Source organism: Oncorhynchus mykiss, chromosome 19 (assembly GCF_013265735.2).
Source record: "Oncorhynchus mykiss isolate Arlee chromosome 19, USDA_OmykA_1.1, whole genome shotgun sequence".
Classification (NCBI taxonomy): Eukaryota; Metazoa; Chordata; class Actinopteri; order Salmoniformes; family Salmonidae; genus Oncorhynchus; species Oncorhynchus mykiss.
The window spans coordinates 54,713,699-54,731,253 of record NC_048583.1 but is presented as its reverse complement, the minus strand read 5'-3'; the positions used below and the strand labels follow the sequence as shown (position 1 = coordinate 54,731,253).

General features: G+C 40.3%; 1 protein-coding gene across 3 annotated transcripts in view; it reads right to left on the bottom strand.

Moving 5' to 3' along the window:
• The window catches only part of LOC110498124 (unconventional myosin-VI), a 98,183-nt gene extending 84,702 nt beyond the window's left edge, over window positions 1–13,481 (bottom strand). For 2 of the 3 annotated variants that reach the window (XM_036955103.1, XM_036955104.1), the window contains exon 1: window positions 13,234–13,479. The gene's annotated coding sequence lies outside the window, so the exon portion shown is untranslated. Of the gene's footprint in view, window positions 1–13,233 lie in introns of all 3 variants that reach the window. The other variant, XM_036955105.1, reaches the window with a different exon arrangement.
• Window positions 13,482–17,555: the final 4,074 nt, after the last annotated feature.

Genomic DNA, 17,555 nt, shown 5'->3' with positions numbered 1-17,555 from the left:
TATTTCTGTAGATATACATGGATCATTTATAAAGTCAGGCACATTTAAGTTAGGCTGTTGATTACAGACCTATTTAAGTTGGGGTTTCCTCGCTCCTCACTTTTCTTAGGCAAGGGCTGTTTTCTCGGCTTCTCAACTTGCTGCTGCCTCCCACCGCATTGTTCTCAACACCAAAATGCTGGTTAACTTTGCCATTACGCACATAGCAACAAGAAAAAGGTGGGAGAAAGTGCATTTGTTATAAAATAACATTTGTATTAAAGTTGCACCATTGTTCTTACATAAGAACCATGAAGGGCATTCGGAAAGTATTCAGACCATTTGACTTTTTCCACATTTTATTTTACAGCCTTATTCTAAAATGTATTAATATTATTTTTCCTCATCAATCTACACACAATACCCTATAATGACAAAGCAAAAACTGTTTTGTTTTTTTTGCAATTTCTGAAACGTCACATTTATGTAAGTATTCAGACCCTTTACTAAGTACTTTGCTGAAGCTCATTTGGCAGCGATTATAACCTTGAGTCTTCTTGGGTATGACGCTACAAGCTTGATGCTTGGCAGTCAGGCGAAAGAGTTCAATTTTGCATTGATCAGACCAGAGAATCTTGTTCCTCATGGTCAGTCCTTTAGGTGCCTTTTGGCAAACTCCAAGTGGGCTGTCAGATGTGGTGTAATATGCAAAATAAAAATATAAAAACACCACATGCAAGAAATTCAAAGATTTTACTGAGTTACACTTCATTTAAGGAAATCAATAAATTGTAATAAATTTATTAGGCCCTATTCTATGGATTTCACATGATGAGAATGAGCCTTTCCAAATCATGTCCAATTGATTGGAGTCCACCTGTGGTATATTCAGTCAAGTTGTAGAAACATCAAGGATGATCAATGGAAACATGACGCACATTAGCTCAATTTCCAGTCTCATAGCAAAGGAAGGGTCTGAATACTTATCTAAATAGGGTATTTCTAAAACACGTTTTTTGTTTTGTCATTATGGGGTATTACATGTAGATTGATGAGGGGAAAACAATACATTTTATAAATGTTTTCAAATAAGGCTGTAACATAATAACCCTTCCCTTTTTCCACGTTTGTTAACACTTTCTGACTGCACTGTATACCGGGGCGGCAGGTAGCCTAGAGATTAGAGCGTTGGACTAGTAACTGAAAGGTTGCCAGATCAAATCCCCGAGGTGACAAGGTAAAAACAAAAAAAGGCCAATAAAATGTTTGTGCAAAAATGAACATGCTAAGGCCCTCCACATTCATACTCCATGCAAAACATCAACAAGCACAACACATGTGATAGTGCTGATAGCTTTACTGTACACTTTGCAAGCCTTTAAGTGGTAGGCCTAATCCTATGGCGTAGGGTATACATTCAGAACAGACCCATGGCTCTGCTATCCAATTAGTGTGTGGGATTGAGGTGCAATCAAAGTGCTGAGATAACCTGCTCGTTTACTCATCAACTTCTCTCACATGGATATTTTAAGTTAGGAAAAAGCCATTCGCTGCTGTTGCTGCTGTCAGCGAACGGCCAAAGAGGATTTCAAACCAATAACTTATGTCAGGAGTTCCCCTAGGGGTCATGATTGGGGCTGTACCAAATGATTGATGCATTAGAATAATTGATGTTGTAGTAATAGAAGGGGAGGGGTTATAAGACCACTCCCTCCTTACATTTGTAGGGTCCTAGACTATAGATTAACAATCTATCTATCTATTAACATTATGAGGTTTTAATATTGTTACACAGTTGTTTTCTAGTTCTCTCTCTCTGCCTCTTATAAAAAGTGTTGGTGTTGGTCTCATGAGTAAAAGGTAATGACGTAGGCAGTCACAGGTTGGACTTCAGGTTTAATAAAAGCAACTTGAGACCTTTTCTATTTTGCAGAACATGGGTGCTATGTTCCTGATTGTCAACTTCTGTCTGTAATTGCATTAATAAAAGGTTTTGATTTATGATCAAATTGATTTAATTAAAGATATTGTCATAATGCTAATTTCACCAATGAGCCAATGATTGACAAGGAACAAGGAAACGAACCCCAACACTTACTATAAACACAACATGCAAGAATTTCAAAGATTTTTACAGAGTAAGGGTTCATTTTAGAAAATCAGTCAATTGAAACACATTCATTAGGCCCTATTCTATGGATTTCACATGAATGGGAATAGAGATATGTATCTGTCAGTCACAGATACAGTACATAAAACAAAAATGTAGGGGCGTGAATCAGAAAAACAGTCAGTATCTGGTGTGACCACCATTTGCCTCATGCAGCGCGGCACATCTCCTTCGCATAGAGCTCATCGGGTTGTTGATTGTGGCCTGTGGAATGTTGTCCCACTCCACCTCAATGGCTCTTCAATATGTGTACAGATCCTTGCGACATGGGGCCGTGCGTTATCATGCTGAAAACATGAGGTGATGGCGGCAGATGAATGGCACGACAATGGAGAATCCTGCAGTCAGCATGCCAATTGCACGCTCCGTCAAAACGTGAGACTGAGATCTGTGGCATTGTGTTGTGACAAAACTGCACATTTTAGAGTGGCCTTTTACTGTCCCAAGCACAAGGTGCACCTGTGTAATTATTAAGGTTGCAACGGGTTGGAAACTTTCCAGTAAACTCCGGAATTGTTCTGTACATTTTCCACGGCGTCAGATTTCAAAAAGGCTTTACGGCGAAAGCATACCACGCGATTATCTGAGAACAGCGCCCAGTAGACAAATCATTACAAACAGTTACCAGCCAAGTAGAGGAGTTACAGAAGTCAGAAATAGAGATAAAATTAATAACTTACCTTTGATGATCACTTACCTTTGATGATCTTCATATGGTTGCACTCACAAGACTCCCATTTACTCAGTAAATGTTTGTTTTTTTTCGATAAAGCCCCTGTTTATATCCAAAAACCTCAGTTTTGTTCGCACGTTTTGTTCAGTAATCCACAGGCTCAAATGCAGTCACAACAGGCAGACGAAAAATCCAAATAGTATCCGTAAAGTTCATAGAAACATTTCAAAAGATGTTTATAATCAATCCTCAGGTTGTTTTTAGCCTGAATAGTCGATAATATTTCAAACAATAACGTTGTCAATATAAAAGGTAAACAAGAAAGGTGTGCTCTCAGTCATGAAAAAGCTCTGGGACACTGTTGGGTCCACTCAGAGTGGTCTTACTCCCTAATTTTTCAGAATACAAGCCTGAAACAATTTCTAATGTTGACATCTAATGGAAGCCATAGGAAGTGCAATTTCAGTCCTAAGTGAAAGGATACTGTAATGGCATTCAAATAGAAAACTACAAACATAAAAAAATCCCCCTTCCTGGATGGATTTCTCTCAGGTTTTCACCTGCCAAATCAGTTCTGTTATACTCAGACATTATTTTAACAGTTTTGGAAACTTTAGTGTTTTCTATCCAAATCAACCAATTATATGCATATCCTAGCTTCAGGGCCTGAGTAGCAGGCAGTTTACTTTGGGAACGCTTTTCGTCCGGAAGTGAAAATAGTGCCCCCTACCCTAGTGAGGTTTGATATGCCACACCTGAAATAAGCTACATACTTTGTGCTCTTTAAAGATTGACAAAACTGAAATCAAATGTTATTGGTCACATTTTTTAGCCACAAGCAGACTTCAACATCAAACAGTACAGTAGAGGAGCATTTTGTATGAATCATAATTAGTATTACTTAAAAAAATGGGCACAATGTTTAAATTCAGAGATGCTACGCTATAACATCTATATAATCAGTGCATAATTTTGTGTTCTTTGCTTATGCCATATTGATAGTGTCTGTTACACCAAAGTAACAGACACTGCTTATCAAATTAATCAGCACAACAAACCAGCCACTTAATACAGGTCCCATGTGGTTAGCTTCGACTCGAACATGTAATCCTCTTATGGCTCCTAAGCCCCAACGGAAGTGAGATATTTGTGAAGACTGTTGAAGTGTAATAAGGTGTGGTCAGCAGTCAGCCCTTGAAAATAAAAAACATTCTGAGGAGAGATCATGGAGGAGACCAGGGTTCAAAGGTTAAGGTGTGTTTCCTGGAACACACATACCTCCTGCCTGCTTCTAGCTTCCTGTTCCCTCTATAGAAGAGAGGATATGGAAAATACATTGGGATATCTGCTCTGCTGCAGTCTGACCGGATATAGGGAGGAGTACAGTGGTGCCGGGTGTGTCAGTGGCCAAGCAAGCATTACAACCTAAAGGAGCCCATACACGGCTCGTCAGAGAACTCGTTTTTTTCTTTGCGGGGCATACTAGCAAAATCTGTTATTGTACAGAACAGAGAGCATTCATTAAGCACATAATGAATTAGCCCAGCGCAGCGTTTCCCAAACTCGGTCTTGGGGACCACAAGGGGTGGACGTTTTGGTTTTGGCCATAGCACTACACAGCTGATTCACAACAAAGCTTGATGAGGTCATTATTTGAGTCAGAGGTGTAGTGCTAGGGCAAAAACCTGCACCAGAACCGAGTTTGGTAAATGCTGGCCTGGTGCATGAGGACATAGGTCTCCAAGCGTAAATATTTTGATGGTTCTAGACACAGACTTCTGTTGATAACAAGCCAGAATTATGCCACTTCAATCTTTTTGTGATGCTTATTTTATGGTAAGTGAAGCATCATGGCATGCACATTTAGTTCAACCTACTTCCTAGCTTTGTCCAACAGCCATTGGCTGAAACTAGCTAGCTTTATTATGTCTAATACATTTAATGTGTACAAATGCATAATTATTGCCTGACAGCTTTAATCACGTTGACATTATACAGATGGATATTTAGTCAAATTTTGGAGCATTTATCAATCCAATACTAGCTATATTTACCAAATAACAGCAGGCAGGCTCGAGCTAGATAACGTTACCTTTAGCCCAGAACTATCACTAAACAGCCCAATAATAACCTAGCTATACAAATGGCAGGCATTAGCTATACAGCTAGCGTCTGTAGTTAGAAAGCAAGCTATAGCATTGTGAGAGACGTTAGGTCGGTTTATACTTGGTCTAACGACATGTCTGATGACAATTACAATACGACAAGTATCGCTAGTCAAAACATTTAATTTTTACTCCGTTGAAATGTCTTTAGACAGTCTCTGCAACTGTCAGTTTCCTTGTTGCACAGACATGAAATAACTTAACGTCTCTACAACTGTCGCAACTAGAGAATGACCAATAACCCGAGCCGCTATAAAGTCGGGCAAATATTTCTCTGCACTTACTCTCCTTGTCAGATATGACATTTTCTACTAAGCTATAAATGTGCATTGCCTTTGAGCTAGTTCTCATAGTAGCTTCAGAAAGTGATATGAGTGATGGAGAGAGATGTGAGGAGAACTGAAAAGGAACAGAGTTACGGCCTCACTCTATCCAATCATAGCAGTAAGCAAGTTACAGCGAGTTACAAAGCACCCAGTTCTTGACAGATAGTTGAATAAGCCAATCGAGTCTTCCTGGCAGCTGAATTGTTTAGATGTGTCCTGGCAGCTGAAAAATATACACTGAACAAAAATATAAAAACGCAACATGAAGTGTCCCATGTTTCATGAGGTTAAAAAAATAAATACAAATGTTCTATAGCACAAAAATCTTATTTTTCTCAAAGTTTGTGCACATCCCTATTAGTAAGCATTTCTCCTTTGACAAGATAATCCATCCACCTCGGGTGTGGCATATGAAGAAGCGGTTAAAAATCATTAACATTACAAAGGTGCACCTTATGCTGGGGACAATAAAAGGGCACTTTAAAATGTGCAGCTTTGTCACACTACACAATGGCACATGCAAATGGCATACTGACTACAGGGCTGTCGCCAGATAATGTAATGTTTATTTCTCTACCATAAGCTGCCTCAAATATCATTTAAGAGAATTTGACAGTATGTCCAAACGGCCTCACAACTGCAGACCACGTGTAACCACGCCAGCTCAGGACCTCCACATCCGGCTTCTTCACCTGCAGGATCGTCTGAGGTGGGTGGTGCTGAGGAGTATTTCTGTCTGCAATATAACCTTTTAGTGGGAAAAAAATATTTCTGGATTGGCTGGGCCTGGCTCCCCAGTAGATGCACCCCTGCCCAGTAATGTAAAATCCATAGATTAGGGCTTAATGCAATTAAGTTGACGGATTTCCTTATATGAACTCAAACAGTAATATCTAACAAATTATTGCATTTTATATTTTTGTCCAGTATATATACACTCGATCACGGAAAAGGACGAAAAATATAGTTTCAGAAGCATCCGTGATCAGAAATCATGACGATGATAATTTTATATTCTCAAACTAACAGCAGTGCCTATATGATGTCCTTCCACACAGTCATGATATGCTGGGAGTGATGCTTCTATGCAAATATTGATAAAAACATTTTACATAGTATATTCATATGTATATATTCTTATTCCATTACTTTACTTCGATGTGTGTATTGGGTAGTTCTTGTGGAATTTTTAGATTAAATGTTAGGTATTGCTGCACTGTCAGAACTAGAAGCACAAGCATTGCCCTTCACTCGCAATAACCATGTGTATGTGACCAATAAAATTGTATTTGATTTTTAAAATAGGTCCCAAATCTGTAGCACCACAGACGACTATGCCATCTTAAAATGTACCCAGTTTCTCAAGAGATTTACCACTCAAATAAAATTATTACCATTATGTTATGTAGTTAGATTACTTAGTTTTTACCCAAATGTATTGTTTGATTTTAAAATGTGTGCATTAATGCATTCATGGGTTTCTGGGGAAACGTCAAAATGTTCTAATTCAATGATATTGAATATCGGCCATCGGCCTCCTTGACCCCCCCCCCACCCACCCAAATAAATTGTTAGAGGCCCCCCAAAAAAATCCATATCTGCCGTGGTTACTGGGCTGCTACAGCAACAAGACCAAATCCATCTGTGATGAGACGGTGCAGGAGTTCTAAAATGTTCAGATAGAATTACCTACTTTTATTCCGACACACTCATAACATTAGTTATTTTCTGTAAACTCACCATCATTACCTTGTAAATAATGATGCAAACTGGAAACCACATATCATGAGGCCACATTTATTGCAGCTGAGGATTTTAACAGAGCAAATTTGAGGAAAACGCTATTGAAGTTCTATCAACACATTGACTGTAGTAATCGCTCTGGAAAAACACTGGATCACTGCTACGTCCCCTTTCGAGACACCAACAAAGCCCTCCCACGCCCCGCCTTTGGCAAATCAGACCACGACCCCATTTTGCTCCTCCCTTCCTAAACTCAAACAGGAAGTACCCGTGCTAAGGTCAATTCAACGCTGGTTTGACCAATTGGAATCCATGCTTCAAGATTGTTTTGATCACGCGACCTGGGATATCCTGTTTGGGATAGGGATCAGCATTTTCACTTTTGGATGAATAGCGTGCCCAGAGTGAAATGCCTCTTACTCAGTCCCAGATGCTAATATATGCATATTATTAGTAGTATTGGATAGAAAACACTGAAGTTTATAAAACTGTTTGAATGAGGTCTGTGAGTATAACAGAACTCATGTATGTGGCAGGTGAAAACCTGAGAAAAATTCAACCAGGAAGTGGGAAATCTGAGGTTTGTAGTTTTTCAAAGCTTGGCCTACCGAATACACAGTGTCTATGGGGTCAAGTTGCAATTCCTAAGGCTTCCACTAGATGTCAACCGTATTTAAATACATGTTTCAGGTTTCTGCTATAAAGGAGGGGGGGGAATGGGAGCTGAATGAGTCATGGGTCTGGCATAGTGTCTCAGGCTCGTGACGCGCAGTCCCGACAGAGTTAGCTCTCGTTCCAGTGCTTTTCTACAGACAATGGAATTCTCCGGTTGGAACCTTGATGATTTATGTTAAAAACATCCTAAAGATTGATTCCATATATCGTTTGACTTGTTTCCATGACCTGTAATGGAACTTTGAGTTTTAGTCTGGACGTAGTGCTCGCGCCTCATGAAGATGGATTACTGGGCTGAACACGCTAACAACAAGTGGCTATATGATAAATGATGGACTTTATGGAACAAATCAGTTTATTGTCGAACTGGTCAGTTAAGAACACATTCTTATTTTCAATGACGGCCTAGAAACGGTGGGTTAACTGCCTCGTTCAGGGGCAGAACGACAGATTTTCACCTTGTCAGCTCGGGAGATCCAATCTTGCAACCTTACAGTTAACTAGTCCAACACAATAACGACCTGCCTCTCTCTCGTTGCACTCCACAAGGAGACTGACTGCCTGTTACCATGGCTTACTGCATTTGCGTAAGTTGCTAGCTAGCACTAAACGTATCTTATAAAAAAACAATCAATCATAATCACTAGTTAACTACACATGGTTAATGATATTACTAGACATTATCTAGTGTGTCCTGCGTTGCATATAATCTGACTGAGCATACAAGTATTGAAGTATCTGACTGAGCGGTGGTAGGCAGAAGCAGGCTTGTAAACATTCATTCAAACAGCACTCTCGTGCGTTTTGCCAGCAGCTCTTCATTGTGCGTCAAGCATTGCGCTGTTTATGACTTCAAGCCTATCAACTCCCGAGATGAGGCTGGTGTAACCGAAGTGAAATGGCTGGCTAGTTAGCGCGCGCTACTCGATCTGAGCCTTGGCGTGGTTGTTTCCCTTGCTTTGCTTGGGTAACGCTGCTTCGATGTGGTGGCTGTTGTCATTGTGTTGCTGGTTCGAGCCCAGGGAGGAGCGAGGAGAGGGACGGAAGCTATACTGTTACACTGGCAATACTAAAGTGACTATAAGAACATCCAATAGTCAACGTTTAGTTAAATACAAATGGTGTAGAGGGAAATAGTCCTATAATTCCTATAATAAATACAACCTAAAACTTCTTACCTGGGAATATTGAAGACTCATGTTAAAAGGAACCACCAGCTTTCATATGTTCTCATTTTCTGAGCAAGGAACTGAAACGTTAGCTTTCTTACATAGCACATATTGCACTTTTACTTTCTTCTCCAACACTTTGTTTTTGCATTATTTAAACCAAATTGAACATGTTTCATTATTTACTTGAGGCTAAATTGATTTAATTGATGTTAAAAAGTTAAAATAAGTGTTTATTCAGTATTGTTGTAATTGTCATTATTACAAATACATTAAAAATAAAAATATATATACAAATAAAAAAACGGCGGATTAATCGGTATCGGCTTTATTTGGTCCTCCAATAATCGGTATCGGTGTTGAAAAATCATATTCGGTCGACCTCGAATTAAAACCTACCCAAACCAGAAACCATGGATAGATTGCAGCATTCACAGAAAACTGTGGCGCACACCACATTTAACAATGACAACGTGACTGGGGATATGGTTGAATACAAACAGTGTAGTTATTCCCTCCGTAAGGCAATCAAAAATGGCAAAAACGTCTGTACAGAGACAAAGTGGAGTCGCAATTCATCGGCTCAGACAAGACGTATGTGGCAGGGTCTACAGACAATCACGGACTACAAAGGAAAAACCAGACATGTCGCAAACAACGACTTCTTGCTCCCAGACAAGTTAAACACCTTCTTTGCCCACTTTGAGAAAAACAGTGCCCCCGACGCAGCCCAATCCCAAGGACTGTGGGCTCTTGTTCTCCGTGGCCAACGTAAGACATTTCAACGTGTTAACCCTGGCAAGGCTGCCGGCTCAGAGCATGTGCAGACCAGCTGGCTGGAGTGTTTATGGACATATTCAATCTCTCCCTATCCCAGTCTGCGGTCCCCACATGCTTCAATATGTCCACCATTGTTCCTGTACCCAAGAAAGCAAAGGTAACGGAACTAAATGACTTTCACCCCGTAGCACTCATTTATGGGATCATGAAGTGCCTTGAGAGGCTAGTTAAGGATCAAATTACCTGAACCTTACCGGACACCCTAGACCCACTAATTTTCTCACCGCCCCAACAAATGATGCCAGCTCACTGCATTCATTGACTACAGCTCAACCTTCAACACCATAGTACCCTCCACGCTCAACATTAAGCATGGGACCCTGGGTCTGAACCCTGCCCTATGCAACTGGGTCTTGGACTTTCTGATGGGCCACCCCCAGGTGGTGAAGGTAGGAAACATCACCTCTCCGTTGATCCTCAGACCCCTCATGTACTCCCTTTTCACCATGATTGTGTGGCCACGCACACCTACAAATCAATCATCAAGTTTGCAGATGACACAACAGTAGTAGGCCTGATTACCAAAAATGACGAGACAGCCTACAGGAAGGTGGTGAGGGCCCTGGCGGAATGGTGCCAGGAAAATAACATCTCCCTTAACGTCAACAAAATGAAAGATCTGATCGTAGACTTCAGGAAACAGCAGAGGGAGCACACCCTTGTCCACATCAACGGGACCGCAGTGGAGAAGGTGGAAACCTTCAAGTTCCTTGGCGTACACATCACTGACCATACGAAATGGTCCACCCACACAGAAAGTGTGGTGAAGGCGGCACAACAGCGCCTCTTCAACCTCAGGAGGCTGAAGAAATGTGGCTTGGCCCCTAAAGAACCTCAAACTCTTACAGATGCATAATTGAGAGCATCCTATCGGGAAGTATCACCGCCTGGTACGGCAACTGCACCTCCCACAACCGCAGGGCTCTCCAGAGGGTGGTGCGGTCTGCCCAACGCATCACCAGGGGCACAATGCCTGCCCTACAGGACACCTACAGCACCCGATGTCACAGGAAGGCAAAATAGATCAAGGACATCAACCACCCCACTATCATCCAGAAGGCGAGGTCAGTACAGGTGCATCAAAGCTGGGACAGAGAGACTGAAAATCAGCTTCTATCTCACGGCCATCAGACTGTTAAATGGCCATCACTAGCCGGCTCCCACCTGGTTACTCATCCCTGCAACTTAGAGGCTGCTGCCCTATATACAGTGCCTTCGGAAAGTATTCTGACCCCTTGACTTTTTCCACATTTTGTTACAGCTTAAATATAAAATGTATTAAACGGTTTTCTTCCCTTATCAATAAAAAAAATACAACTGAAAAATGACATTTAAATAAGTATTCAGACCCTTTATTCAGTACTTTGTTGAAACACCTTTGACAGCGGTTACAGCCCAGAGTCTTCTTGGGTATGACATTACAAGATTGGCACACGTGTATTTGGGAAGTTTCTCCCATTCGTCTCTGCGGATCCTCTCAAGCTCTGTCAGGTTGAATGGGAAGAGTTGCTACACAGCCATTTTCAGGTCTCTCCAGAGATGTTCGATCGGGTTCAAGTCCGAGCACTGGCTGGGCCACTCAAGGACATTGAGACTTGCTTCAACATCGGGATGGTACCAGGTTTCCTCCAGACGTGATGCTTGGCATTCAGGCCAAATAATTCAATCTTGGTTTCACCAGAACAGAGAATCTTGTTTCTCACGGTCTGAGAGTCTTTAGATGCCTTTTGGCAAACTCCAAGCAGGCTGTCCTTTGCCTTTCAGTGAGGAGAGGCTTCCGTCTAGCAACTATCATAAAGGCCTGATTGGTGGAGTGCGCAGAGATGATTGCCTTTTTTGAATGTTTATGCTCTGACATGCACTGTCAACTGTGGGATCTTATATAGATGGCTGTGTGCCTTTCCAAATGATGTCCAATCAATTGAATTTACCACAGGTGGACTCCAATCAAGTTGTAGAAACATCTAAAGGATGATCAATGGAAACAGGATGCACCTGAGCTCAATTTCGAGTCTCATAGCAAAGGGTCTGAATACTTATGTAAATAAGTTATGTTCTTTATTTTTAATCCATTTGCAAAAAAAAATCTAAAAACCTGTTTCACTTTGTCATTATGGGGTAGTGTGAGAAGATTGAAGAGGGGGGGAAACTATTTAATCCATTTCAAAGTAAGGTTGTAAAGTAACAAAATGTGGAAAAAGTCAAGGGGTCTGAATACTTTCCAAAGGCACTGTATAGACATGGAATCACCGGCCACTTTAATAATGTTTACATAGTTTATACATAGGAGATGAGTAAAGCAGTATTATATTGTACATTGCTCGTCTTAATATTTATATTTCTTAATTACATTCCTTTACTTTTAGATATGTATATTGTTGTGAATTGTTAAATACTACTGCACTGCTGGAGCTAGGAACATAACCATTTTGCTACACCCACAATAACATCTGCTAAATGTGTATGTGACCAATAACATTTGATTAGTTGTGGGTTTATTTTCCTGTAATAATGAATAAAAAGTATCTAAAATGATAAAATAAAAATAACAACTTAGAGGAAAAATATTGTAATCTGCTTTTAATAAAGTAGTACAATTTCATGTGAGTATGTTCGGGGAAAACATCCCCCCTCCAGTGGGGCAAAAAAGGGTCATACATCAAAACCTCATCATAGCGAGAATATTCAGTGAGATGTGCAATGTCATTTGGTTCCGATATTTTATTTATTTAAAATAAGATACCTACACTTTAGCTTTTAGGAGTCAATTACTCAAATTTCTAAATAAAATGCACTTTGCCCCATAGAAGGGGGAGTTTTGCCCCGACAGTAGGGCAAAACACACCCTTTCTATTTCATTAATTAATTCTGCCCACCTATTTCTCTTAAAAATCTGTTTGCCTAGGGATAGCCAGTACACACACCATACCAAACGTTGCTTATTTCTGTCAGTAAATAGATCAGGGATCTCCATCCCTGTTCCTGGAGAGCAACCCTACTGGATGTTTTCGCTCCAACCCCAGTCGTAACTAACCTGTTTCAATTTATCATCCAGCTAATTATTAGAATCGGGTGCGCTAGATTAAGCTTGGAGCGAAAACCTACGTCTCCAGGAACAGGATTGGAGAGCGCTGAAAGACATTTTCCCCAAGTTATCCTACTGTATGGAATTTGGAGCACCGACAAAGTGTGATCTCGGCCGACAATAGAATGAAAGTTGTCGCGGTGACATCATGAACAAACGTTACCGACATGTCACTAGACCAACTGTAATTTGTTTTAGCCTATGCAAAGCAAAATACAAATGAATGCATATTGTATCACTATTTCGACTAATAGTTGCTGTAGCTAGCGATCTCTCACTGTTAGCTAACTGTGTTCGCTCCATCATAACATATAGCTAGCCCCCCTCCCAGCTAGCCACGAGCTAACAAGTGCAGCATACTAGTTAGCTAAATGGTTTGCAAGATGTCTAAAAAAGTGAGGGACTTACAACAATGTATCTCTCAAATGTTACGTCTGTGTTCTTGATGTGGCTCAACGAAAACGGGTTCAATTTCCCGCATACAGAATATCCTTGAGACAATATCCGAGCTTTTTCTCTTGGTACTCCGTCCAGCACTTAAGCACAGCAGCAGGCAGCCTCCCCAGAGCGGAGCAGACTTCAGACCAGCTGGGAGGCAGAGATGACGTCACTGGGAACGAACTTTCCAAGTGCAGGTGCAGCCATGTACAGTAACAACCATCGTCATTCTGCTCATCATACCTGTAGCATTAAAAAGGTAAGTTATATTAGTTGTAATATGACTTGATAGTATTTGAATACGAATGCAGATTGATGATTATCTATATTGAATGATATTTATTTACACTTGATAACAATAAAAGTAATGCATATCATTGTTTAATGTTCATATAGGATTGCTTTTAAATGATTTTATGCTTCCCCTTTTCACCAGATGAGGATGGAACTAAAGCACTGAGGGCAGATGAGACTGCAGCAAATTGGCATACAACATCAATGGTTACACACCTTTATTGAAACATGCGAACTTCAGACCCATACATATTTGAGGCTAGTCATTTAAAACTTTATGAAGACATCCTATCCCCCATTGAAAGTCAACACTGGGTTTGTAAATCTAATTTGGACATCTGATACCCATTGTATCACATTTCCCATAGGTAGAACGCGTGTAAACATGACATGCAACATTTACATGTTTACTTTCTTTGCTCATGCTATAGTCCTGTCCTCAGTGTCCAGTTCACACATAAAATACAACTGCACACCTAATACAGCACAATGCTGGCCAAACAGTTGTTTAGGCCTATATTTTCTGCAAGTCACATTTTCTGGGTAATTGACCACAAGGGTAAACCATTGGAGGAATGAACCTCTGTCCAATTGATTGAGGTCAGTGAGAACATCTTATTGACAACGACCCAAGGAAGAGTGGCCTTAACTCCTTACTTCATTTGCACACAAATCTTCTGTTGTATTATTGACTCTGTTTGTTTATCCCATGTATAATTCTGTGTTGTTGTCGCGCTGCTTTGCTTTATCTTGGCCAGGTCGCAGTTGTAAATGAGAACTTGTTCTCAACTGGCCTACCTGGTTAAATAAAGGTGAAATAAAAGGTAAAAATGAGGCTGAGAATAGAAGGAAAAGGAAGCATCGTCTTTCAGGGCGGGACTGTGACATAACTGGAGAGCTGAGCTGTTACATGGAGGCTGTGCCAGAGGAACAATTTAATCAGATTAATAGAGCAGTACATCTGAGGATGAGCTCCCAATGGCTCGGTTGAGCCCACAGACTGTCATGCAATCCAGGCTAGACTGGGGAATCCCCCAGCCAGAGATGGGCGTGACCAAGGGACTAGACAGAGCACATGATGAAACTGCAGTTAAATTAATATCCCTCCTAAAGTGGTTTGAACTCAACGTACAAAAAGTCGTTTTTTGCATAGGAAACAGGTTGTTGCCCATCTGCTTCATAAAAGGACCACTAAACAAAACTTGGTCCTTAAACACTCACTTTATTTTTCACTTTAATAATGCTCACTGATCTTTAAGTGTTTTTAGGACATTTCATCTGAAGTTAACATTCATTATTAATTCACTCCAGATGCTAGGCTTCTTGCTCAACAGATTGGCAATCCAACAAAGTGTCCCTCACAAATAATTCAAGTGCTAGAAGAATTAAAGCTAAAAAGGTTCCCTCTGAAGAGACGTTCAAAAAAGGTACAAAACATGTTATAATTCAGACTCATATGTCAACGACATATTTTTGAACAGGACAGTAAGAATCAACCGGAGCCATTTCTAGAACAAAGCTCCATCTGCACTGAAATTCTTCTTTTAAGTGATTTTACTGTGATGCGACAATAATGGAAGAATCATATCACCATCCTATCAACCAATAAACAGTCACAAGTGCAGCCCCCCCAAAAATCTATAAAAATCTTTTAAAATAAATGTTAAAAAGTTGGCATATATACAAGAACAGATTTGGCTGTGTACAGGTACAGACATCTGTAAATAGCATACCCAACTACCTCATCCCCATATTATTACTTACTCTCTTGCACCCCAGTATCTCTACTTGCACATTTATCATCTGCACATCTATCACTCCAGTATTAATGCTGAATTGTAATAATTACTTAAGCCTCTATGGCCTATGTATTGCCTACCTCCCTACATTTGCACACATTGGACATACATTTTTCAATTTTTCTTTTATTTTGTGTTATTGACTGTACGTTTGTTTATGTGTAACTCTGTAGTTTTTGTCGCACTGCTTTGCTTTATCTTGGCCAGGTCACAGTTGTAAATGAGAACTTGTTCTCAACTGGCCTACCTGGTTAAATAAAAGGTGAAATAAAAAAATAAACTGAAATCCAGTGAGACACAGGAACTAAAGGTGCTACAGTGCCTTCAGTAAGTATTCACACCCCTTGACATTTTCCACATTTTGTTGTGTTACAGCCAGAATAAAAAATGGATAATATGTTGATTTTGTATCACTGATTTACACTCAATACCCCATAATGTCAAAGTGGAATGTTCACAAATTAATAAAAAATGAACATCTGAAATGTCTTGAGTCAGTAAGTATTCAACCCCTTTGTTATGGCAAGCATAAAAAGGTTCAGGAGTAAAAATGTGCTTAACAAGTCAGATAAGTTGCATGGACTCACTCTGTGTGCAATAATAGTGTTTAACATTATTTTTTTAAATTACTACCTCAGCTCTGTACCCCACATATAAAATTAGCTGTATGATCCCCCAGTCAAGCAGTGAATTTTAAGCACAGACTCAACAATGAAGACCGGGGAGGTTTTCCAATGACTTGCAAAAAAGGGCACATATTGGCAGATGGGTTTAAATTATTATTATTTTTTTAAATAAAAAAGCAGATATTGAATATCCCTTTGAGCATGGTGTATCAATACACCCAGTCACTACAAAGATACAAGTGTCCTTCCTAACTCAGTTGATGGAGAGGAAGGCAACCACTCAGGGATTTTAGAGAGGCTGGACAGAGGGGATGTAGGCCTGTTGTAAGACCCAGATGCAGACAGTGTCGAAGTAACAAAAGTGTATTACTAGAACAGGGGCCGGCAAAACAACAGGTCAAGGGCAGGCAGAGGTCAGTAATCCAGATCAGAATCCAAAAGGTACAGAACGGCAGGCAGTCTGAGGGCAGGCAGAGGTCAAAACAGGAACTAGAAAACAGACAAGCGCAAAGGGAAAACCGTTGGTATGCTTGACGATCAAAACGAACTGACAACAGACAGAACAAAGGTGTAAATACACAGGGGATAAATCAGGGGAGATGGGAGACAAGCACAAAGATGTGTGAACAGATCACATACACACACACTAGGCAGGATATATGCTTTGATTTAAACAAAATACAAAAAAGGCTAATAGTTTGTTAACACCATCTGCTCTACTTCGCTCACTAAACAGTAATTCAAGATGATCAAAATGCATAGGCTATTCCCACTGAAATGCATAGGCTATTCCCAATCAAATGCATAGGCTATTCCCAATCAAATGCATAGGCTATTCCCAATCAAATGATTGGCATACTGATGCAGTTTCACAGGTAAAATGTTAATAATTATACTTCATGATTGACAGTGATGATGGCCTATAGGTACAGTGGGGCAAAAAAGTATTTAGTCAGTCACCAATTGTGCAAGTTCTCCCACTTAAAAAGATGAGAGAGGCCTGTAATTTTCATCATAGGTACACTTCAACTATGACAGACAAAATGAGAAGAAAAAAAACCAGAAAATCACATTGTAGGATTTTTTATTAATTTATTTGCAAATTATGGTGGAAAATAAGTATTTGGTCAATAACAAAAGTCTATCTCAATACTTTGTTATATACCCTTTGTTGGCAATGACAGAGGTCAAATGTTTTCTGTAAGTCTTCACAAGGTTTTCACACACTGTTGCTGGTATTTTGGCCCATTCCTCCATGCAGATCTCATCTAGAGCAGTGATGTTATGGGGTGTTGCTGGGCAACACAGACTTTCAACTCCCTCCAAAGATTTTCTATGGGGTTGAGATCTGGAGACTGGCTAGGCCACTCCAGGACCTTGAAATGCTTCTTACGAAGCCACTCCGTTGCCCGGGTGGTGTGTTTGGGATCATTGTCATGTTGAAAGAACCAGCCACGTTTCATCTTCAATGCCCTTGCTGATGGAAAGAGGTTTTCACTCAAAATCTCACGATACATGGCCCAATTCATTCTTTCCTTTACACGGATCAGTCGTCCTGGTCCCTTTGCAGAAA